Source organism: Triticum aestivum, chromosome 2A (genome assembly GCF_018294505.1).
Source record: "Triticum aestivum cultivar Chinese Spring chromosome 2A, IWGSC CS RefSeq v2.1, whole genome shotgun sequence".
In the NCBI taxonomy this organism is placed as follows: Eukaryota; Viridiplantae; Streptophyta; class Magnoliopsida; order Poales; family Poaceae; genus Triticum; species Triticum aestivum.
Genome location: NC_057797.1, coordinates 313,180,184 through 313,189,357, shown reverse-complemented (window position 1 = coordinate 313,189,357; position 9,174 = coordinate 313,180,184).

Here is a 9,174-nt window from a genome sequence, read left to right as displayed (position 1 = left end):
TAATCACGGTACTCCTCGGGGACAGAACCTGTCGCAAAGGCATCGATACACAAGCATCACCAAACAATGTGCAACAATATGATGCATGCATGAAACATGGCAATATGAGTGTATTGGGCTAATGCAACTAAAGCCAGAAGGGTTTGAACAAATTTGAATCAAAGATTCAAATTTCAAATTCAAATATGGCCTTTTAAAGTGCTTTTCCTTGTTCTGCTTGAATCATCAATTTAACTTGTTTGATCATGCATGAAAATAGTACAGATGGATAGATTGGATTTTTCTGATCATTTTTCATATATAATTTGTCCAATTTGGAGTTACAGAATAAAAGTTATGAATTTTGGAAGTTTAATTAATATTCTGGAATTTCCTGATTTAATTTAAATCCAGAAAATCAATTACTGCGTCAGCCTGACGTCAGTGTGACGTCAGCAGGTCAACTGCGGCTGGCTGAAGTCAAACCTGACGTGTGGGTGCCACACATCAGTGACAGGGGGGGTTAAACAGATTTAAATTAATTCTAATTACTAATTAGTGGCGCTGGGGCCCACTGTCAGTGTCAGGGGGGGTTGACTAACAGTAGTTAGCGCTAACCTAACCATCTGGCCGACAGGGCCCACGCGTCAGTGACCCTGGGGGGTCAAACCCCAGGTCGGTCAAGTCAAACCCCACCGGCGACATGACGCCGGCGAGATCCGAGACAGCGGCGAGAGTGCTTTTTGCCATTCCGGCGACCAAATGGACGGCGGAAGGCATCTACGTGTTGCTGAGGTTGAGCCGCGTCTATTGGTGGTGGTGGTTGGGCTCGGGGTGGCCGGAGTTGACGGCGGCGAGCTCCGCTGCGGCGGCCGGAGTTCGGGTGCGGTCGGGATCAGTGTTGCAGGGGGTTTGGGGAGGCGTTGGTGCGTTCTACGTGCTCCTGGTGATGTGTGGAGCACGATGGTGTGCTCGGTTGGGCGCTACGGCGACCGTGGCCACGATGGCGACATCGCCGGCGGCGTGGAGCTCTCGGTCGAGGTGGAGCTAGGGCCTAGAGGTCGGGAGAGACCAGGGAAGAAGGGGGAAACGCTCCGGGGGCTCACCGCGGTTGCAGTGGGCGTCGAAGCGGGCTCGGGGACGCGCCGGAGACGACGAATTTGACGGCGACGGTGGTCGGAGTTCGAAGAGGGGAACGGCGACGTGGCGGCGATGCGGGGCTTCCGGAGACCCGTGGAGCGGTGGGGAGGAAGAGGGAGTTGTGGCGGAGCTTCTGAGCTAGTCGGGGGAGCGAGGGGTGGTCGGAGACGACTGCTACGGCGAACGGTGGCGACGGTGGTGTTCGGCCGTGTGAGAGAGAGAGCGAGGGAGAGGAAGGAGAGAGCCGGGGAGAGTGAGAGAGAGCAGGGGGAATCGGGACGGGCTGCGGGCGTCGTCCACGCGGCCAGGAGGGCGTCGGCAAGCAGGAGGTGGCCGCGCGGCCGCGCGCGCGCGAGCACGCAGCAGCTTCGGGGCGAGGGGAGGAAGACGACGGGGAGCTACAGTGCTGGGCTGGGTCGGTTGCTGGCTGGGCCGGCCAGCTGGCTGGGCCGCACAGGGAAGTCTTCCCCTTTCTTTTCTGTTTTCTGTTTTTATTTAATATATCTGCAACTTTGTTGAATTAAATAAAATACCTAGGCAACTTCAAAAATCACCAAACTATTCCTGGCCCATAGTTGGATTATTTCCAACATGAAACATTTTAGTTTGGAGATATTTGAGCATTTAAATATTTTATATTATTTTAAATGCTCAAATTCAAATATTTATGATTTAATTCAAAAACCCTAGGATGGCCTAGGAAAATGTGCACCATTTTTGGCAGAGGTTCTGAACCAAGACAAAAATGATGGGCATTTTAGAAGGGCATTTCAGGTTCATTGAAAAATTATTTTAGTAACCCTAGTTGGTTTCAGAGGGGACTGGGGGTTCTGTCATCCCCATTTCAAGTTTCTGATGAATGAGTAAACATGATGCAACACTCTAATGCATGACTAGCTAGGGTGTGACAACTCACCCCCACTCAAAAGAATCTCGTCCCGAGATTTGGGTTCCTCCGAGAAGAAGGCGGGATACTCGAGTCGAAGACGATCCTCCCTTTCCCAAGTTGCTTCATCTTCAGAATGGTGCGACCATTGAACTTTGAGAAACTTGATGTTATGACGTCGGGTGGTACGCTCGGCCTGATCGAGGATACGAATGGGGTACTCTCGATATGTAAGATCATCTTGGAGATCAAGCGTTTCGTGGTCCACTTCACGGATAGGATCCGAGAAGCAACGCCTGAGTTGAGAAACATGGAAGACATCGTGAACTCTGGAGAGATGCGGAGGAAGTTCCAACTGGTAGGCAACTTCTCCTCGTTTGGCAAGAATGCGAAAAGGTCCAATGTAACGAGGAGCCAATTTGCCTTTGATACCGAAACGATGGGTTCCCTTCAGAGGGGTGACCCGAAGGTAAGCCTTCTCGTCAACCTCGAAAGTCATAGCCTTATGTTTTCGGTCATATTGACTCTTTTGACGAGATTGGGCTGCTTTCAACTTTTCACGAACGATACGAACTTGATCTTCCGCTTCCTGAATCATGTCCGGGCCAAAGAATTGTCTTTCCCCGGTCTCTGACCAGTTAAGGGGTGTTCGACATCGTCGTCCATAGAGAACTTCAAAAGGGGCCTTACCCAAGCTAGATTGATAGCTGTTGTTGTAAGCGAATTCGGCAAATGGCAGGCACTTCTCCCAGTCCATTCCGAACGAGATAACAGAGGCTCGAAGCATGTCTTCTAGAATTTGGTTGACGCGTTCCACTTGACCACTCAACTGAGGGTGGAAAGCGGTGCTAAAAGAAAGACGAGTTCCCATAGCATTTTGGAAACTTTCCCAAAATCGAGAGGTGAAAAGACTTCCTCGATCCGAATTGATTTCCAAAGGGACACCATGGAGGGACACTATCCGGGAGATGTATAAGTCTGCCAGTTGACTAGCGGTTATACTCTCACGAACAGGTAAGAAATGAGCTACTTTGGAAAGACGATCGACCACGACGAAAATAGCATTATTCCCTCTTTTGGTTCTGGGAAAGCCGGTAATGAAATCCATACCAATTTTATCCCATTTCCATTCAGGAATAGCTAAGGGTTGAAGGGTGCCAGCAGGCCGTTGATGCTCTGCTTTTACACGACGACAGACGTCGCAATTAGCAATATACTGAGCGATTTCTCTCTTCATCCTAGTCCACCAGAACCTCTGGCGTAGGTCCTGATACATCTTAGTACTACCGGGATGAATGGTGAGAGGAGATTCATGAGCTTCCTTAAGGATTAATCGCCTTAGGTTGCGCACCTTGGGAACCACTAGTCGATCCCCGAAGTATACGACTCCTTGATCACTAACGGAGAAACAATTCGCAATTCCTTTCTGAATGTTTCTCTTGATGCGGGAGATTCCCGGATCTACCTTCTGTGCTTTGATAATTTGATCCATAAGGGTAGGTTTTGCCACCAAGGTGGAGAGAAAACCTTGAGGTACAATGTGAAGGTTAAGCTTCCGAAATTCCTCATGGAGAAGCGGTTGACTTTGTTGTAACATCAGGTTGTTACAATAAGATTTACGACTTAGCGCATCAGCCATGACGTTGGCTTTCCCTGGGGTATAGGTTATTCCTAGGTCGAAGTCTGTGATCAACTCAACCCAACGTCTTTGCCTGAGATTCAGATCCGGTTGGGTGAAGATGTACTTCAGACTTTGGTGATCAGTGAATATTTCGCAACGATTACCGAGGAGGTAATGTCGCCAGGTCTTAAGTGCATAGACTACGGCTGCAAGTTCTAGATCATGAGTAGGATAATTCTCCTCATGTGGGTGCAATTGCCGTGAAGCGTAAGCAATTACGTGACGATCTTGCATGAGAATGCAACCTAGTCCTTGTCGCGAGGCGTCGCAGTAGATAACAAAATCTTTGGAGAAGTCTGGCGGTACCAGTACAGGAGCAGAGGTCAGGCGTCTTTTCAGTTCCTGAAAGCTGTGCTCACATTGTGGAGTCCATTCGAACTTCTTATCTTTCTTGAGGAGTTCGGTTAGAGGTTTAGCAACTTTGGAGAAGTTCTCGACAAAGCGACGGCAATAGCTCGCTAAGCCTAGAAAACTCCGAACTTGCTTGACCGATTCGGGTGGAGTCCAATCAAGGACGGCTTGAACTCGCTCAGGGTTAACAGCAATACCTTTACCAGATATTACATGACCCAGATAGGTCACTTCTGACAACTAGAATTCACATTTCGAAAATTTGGCATAAAGGCGATGCTCTCGAAGTTTCTTCAACACTAGCCTTAGATGTTCAGCATGTTCCTCCTCGTTCTTGGAGTAGATGAGTATATCATCGAGATAAACTACGACGAATTTATCCAGATACTCCATGAAGATTGAGTTCATTAACCGAGAAAAGGTGGCTGGAGCGTTGGTTAAACCGAAGGACATGACGGTGTACTCGTATTGGCCATAACGAGTAACAAAGGCCGTTTTAGGAATGTCCCCGTTTCTGATTTTGATTTGATGGTAGCCCAACCTCAAATCCATCTTGGAGAAGACTGAGGATCCAGCGAGCTGATCATACAGGTCGTTGATCCTGGGAAGCGGGTATTTGTTCTTGATTGTGACCAAATTGACAGGTCGGTAATCTACAACCATTCGGTCCGTACCATCCTTCTTCTTGACGAATAGGACGGGGCAAGCCCACGGAGATGAACTAGGGCGGATGAAACCCTTTTTCAAGGATTCATCGAGTTGTTTCTTAAGCTCGGCTAGTTCTAGGGGTGCCATCTTATAAGGTCTTCTAGCAATCGGAACGGTTCCGGGAATGAGGTCTATTACGAACTCAACATCCCTGTCAGGTGGAACACCTGGCAATTCCTCTGGAAAGACATCCGGGAAGTCACAGACTACCGGCACGTCCTCAAGGTCTGGCAAGGGGCTGGCGTTAAGAGAATATAATTGTCGCTTGGCTATTCGGGTCAAGACATTGACTATCTTTCCCGAAGGATGGGTGAGTTGAACAGTCCTAGAGAAGCAATCAATTTTGGCTTGATGAGCTGACATCCAGTCCATACCCAAAATGATATTAATATCTGAAGATTTAAGGGCTATCAAAGATGCGAGAAAAACAAGTCTATCGACTTGGATTTCATTTCCATGGCTTACTCTAGAAGTTTGCCATTTGGATCCCGGAGTTTGAATTACCATAGAGGATGGCAAGTCACAGAATGCAACGTTATGCAAACGAGCATAATTTTCAGATATAAAAGAATGAGAGGCTCCTGTATCGAAAAGAACAGATGCCGGGTGGCAATTAACAAGAAGCGTACCGAGAACGACGTTGGGGTCCTCTTGAGCTTCTTCGGCAGAGATACAGTTCACATGGCCACGTGAAGCGGTGACCGGTTTAGCGTGGAATACTTTCCCTGTCGGCTTGCCACGGCCAACAGCTTTAGCAGATTGATTGGGGTTGGTCTGGGGACACTCACGCATATAGTGACCAGATTCCCCACACTTGAAACAAGTCACGGAACTGGTACGTGGAGGAGCATTATTGGTTGGACCCCCATAGGGCTTGGGTGGAGCAGACTGTTGAACAGGGCGAGGCGCCTGGAAAGATGGCCTCGGTGTGAACCTGGGTGGCAGGGCGGTGTTGGGTACCCACACGCGGCGCTTCTGAGGACCAGCACCGGATGAGGAACCCGTGTCACGACCATGCTTGCGTGTTGCGTCATAGTCAGTCTGACCAGTTTCAGCACTGATGGCTTTGTTGACAAGTTTCGAAAAAGATGTGCACTCATGCAGACGGAGGTCGCGGCGAAGCTCAGGACTAAGGCCCTTACGGAACCTTGCTTGCTTCTTGGCGTCAGTAGAAACTTCCTCAGTTGCATATCGGGCGAGATTACCAAACTCTCTGCTATAGGCATCCACAGAAAGTCGGCCTTGGGTGAAACTGCAAAATTCTTCACGTTTATGGTCCATGAGACCCTCCGGAATGTGATGTTCACGGAAAGCCTCGCTGAACTCAGCCCAAGTAGTGACATGGCCCGCTGGGCGCATAGCTCCATAATTCTCCCACCATAGACTGGCGGGGCCTTCAAGATGATACGCAGCAAAGGTGACCTTGTCAGCCTCCGCTACCAGCGCAGAACGCAGTTTATGAGAGATGCTGCGAAGCCAGTCATCAGCGTCGAGAGGCTCGACGGAGTGGTGGAACGTGGGTGGATGCAATTTGATAAAATCGCTGAGTGACACCATGTTAGCCCTCTGATGGTGTGCTGTATTCTGTTCAATACGCTCCAACAAACGGTTTGTCTCCCGCTTGTTCCTCTCAGCTTCCATCATCACCTCGACTAGTGAAGGAGGATGAGGCAGATTTTCATTCCTGGCTTCACTGCCTTCGGCCTGCTCTTGGGAAGCAGGGTTGGCGCGCGTGTTGACCATCCTAGGTAAACAAGACAATGATTTAGTCAGAATGATGGAATTCCGACATGGGATACATAATGTAGGAAATAACTCGGGATGCAAGATGATCATCCGTATGACATGGTAGATACAGAAAGTGCTTCTTTATTCCATCGTCATACACACCATACAAGGTTTAGTACAAGACCAAACAAAGTACTATTACGGTGAGAAAAGGATTACATCTCATCGGAGGCATTCCAAGCTCCTATACATTATTTTTCTACATCTCCAGAAGGAGTACAAACTAGGTCATATCCCACGAGTCACGCGGAACGATAGAAAACACAGCTAGTGCGAACTAGTGATACTACCTACTACTCAGACCGATCCGTAGTAGTCCTCGTAGAAGTCACCTCCATAGCCTGGAAGCTCAACATGTTCATCCGGAAACAGACGGTCTCGCGGAGCTTGTGGACCATAGGGGCTAGGATGAGGCCTTGGACCAACAAACGGTGGCCTGCGGGGACCGCGAGGTGGGGTGATGCCTCCTACATCACGCCAAACCATCACGTCTGGCAGAGCAGATCTCACAGGATAGAGATCGCGCATATCTGAATATCCAGCTTGCACCGCCGGTGCGAACCGAGTCAAAGTGGCCCAGTGGTCAGCACGGGTATTGAAAAGCTCTAACCTCAAGGCCCGATTTTCACGGTCCTTATCCTCGAGCATCTCAGCAGTGGTGCGAGTCCGTGAATCCTCCTGAGTGGAGTCAGCATAGATAGCCTGGAGATATCCTTGTGCTCCCGGAAGTGATCCTGGCATATACCGGAAATCAGAGTCCCGAAATAACCCAGATCTGACTCGCATAATGGTCATCATGGAGTAGGCGGCGTCTTGCACAGCCATCTCAATAGTAACCCCGAGTCCATAGGAGCAGTGAAGAGGCTCAGTGGATCCAGGATAAGATGGAAATATCCTGACAGTGCAGAGATACTGGCTTTGATTGAAGTCCCGGAATTGCTCTTCGACCGTGTACTCGGGATACCAGCGATATCCAGCCTCAGTCATTACCCTGACAAATTTAGCAGTATGGCCGGGTACATCTAGGCATCGAGTCAGGCGAACCACTTGATTGAGGTCGCGAGTGGCCATCTGAAAGCACAGTTATAATGCAAAGGCATTAGAATTTCTAGCAAAATTTCGGCAGCATAACAGCTGTAAATGCTCAAAAAGGATTTTGAGACATTTGACAAAGGATTTCGTACACACTCAACATCATCACATCGAAGTTCTGGAACCATTCTAACAACATAATGTGGTAGTAGAACTGAACTAGGCTTGTAACCATCAAACTTATAAGGTACTACTGATTAGTAACACGTGATCCTGATAGAGAGAACAGATCCTAATTCCTTAACCCCCGGTGGAAGAATGGACTGACTCAGATCAGAAAGTCATAAGGTATAAGGAGTAAAAAGAGCCTTACGTTCCAACCCACAAACAATTCCCCTACATATAACTAAAGAATTTCTAGACTCAACATCGACCAGTTTGGCTTGGAGAACCTACAGGCAGTCCGGCTCTGATGCCAACGCTGTCAGGACCCCGACTCGATGTCACATCGATCTAGCCGGTAACACTTCATATCACTTTGCGGCCTCACGCACGGTATTCCCATGGGTGTCGCCTTACCTTTGCCCGGGACCGTTTGCGCCTTTTGGCTCACGTATATGATAGTGTCGCTAGCATCCATATGATAAAGAGCCCGGGCTGACATGACTAGTCGTAAACCCAAAGTGGCACAGACTTACAGGGACAGGCATCCATGACCCAGCTTCGAACGTGTCGGTCATCAGCAAGTGGGTCCGGGCTGTAGCACTGGGCTAGCAGGACTCCGGTAAACCGGGCTGTAGCGGGCTAACAGGACTCCGGTACTCAAAGCGTGACATTTCCCCGAAGGGACAGACACAGGAACGAAGAAGGACACATGCCGGCCAGCCTAAGTGTTCCAGAGAAGTAGCAAGCTACCATGGCTCAGCGGTAACACTAGGAGACATTTCCCGGTAAGAGAGGCTACTAAAGATAAACAACTAGATAGTCAGATCCCACACATACCAAGCATTTCAATCATACACACAATATGCTCGATATGTGCGAATACAACGAAGCATCACAACATGACTCTACGACACAAGTACTTTATTTAAGGCTCAGCGAGCCATACATAACATACACAAAGATACGGGTCTCACGACCCCACATACAAGTCATACAGTCATACAAACCAGCAGCGGAAGTAACTTGTCTGAGTACAGACAACTAGTAAAATAAAAGAGGCTTGGAAAGCCTAGCTATACTACGTGGTCCTTCACAAGCTCAGGGTCACCACGTGGGTCTTTAGCCTACTCGTTGATGTCAACGTCTACATAGAACCCATCAGAAGGGGTTGCAGCGTCTTCTGTAAAAATGTAGATTATAGCAACATGAGTACAAAGGTACTCAGCAAGACTTACATCAGATCCTACATACATGCATAGTATCAAGAAGGGTCGGTGGAGTTATTGCAGCAAGCCAGCTTTGACTCTTGGCTAGACTATCCTACGATACTCCAACTTGAAATAGTTTTGCGCACACGAGTCCACTACTCACCACTTCAATACACTACCGAGGATCCACCTCCGTCTTCCTACGGAAGAGCCATCCTCGGCACTCACACTTATCT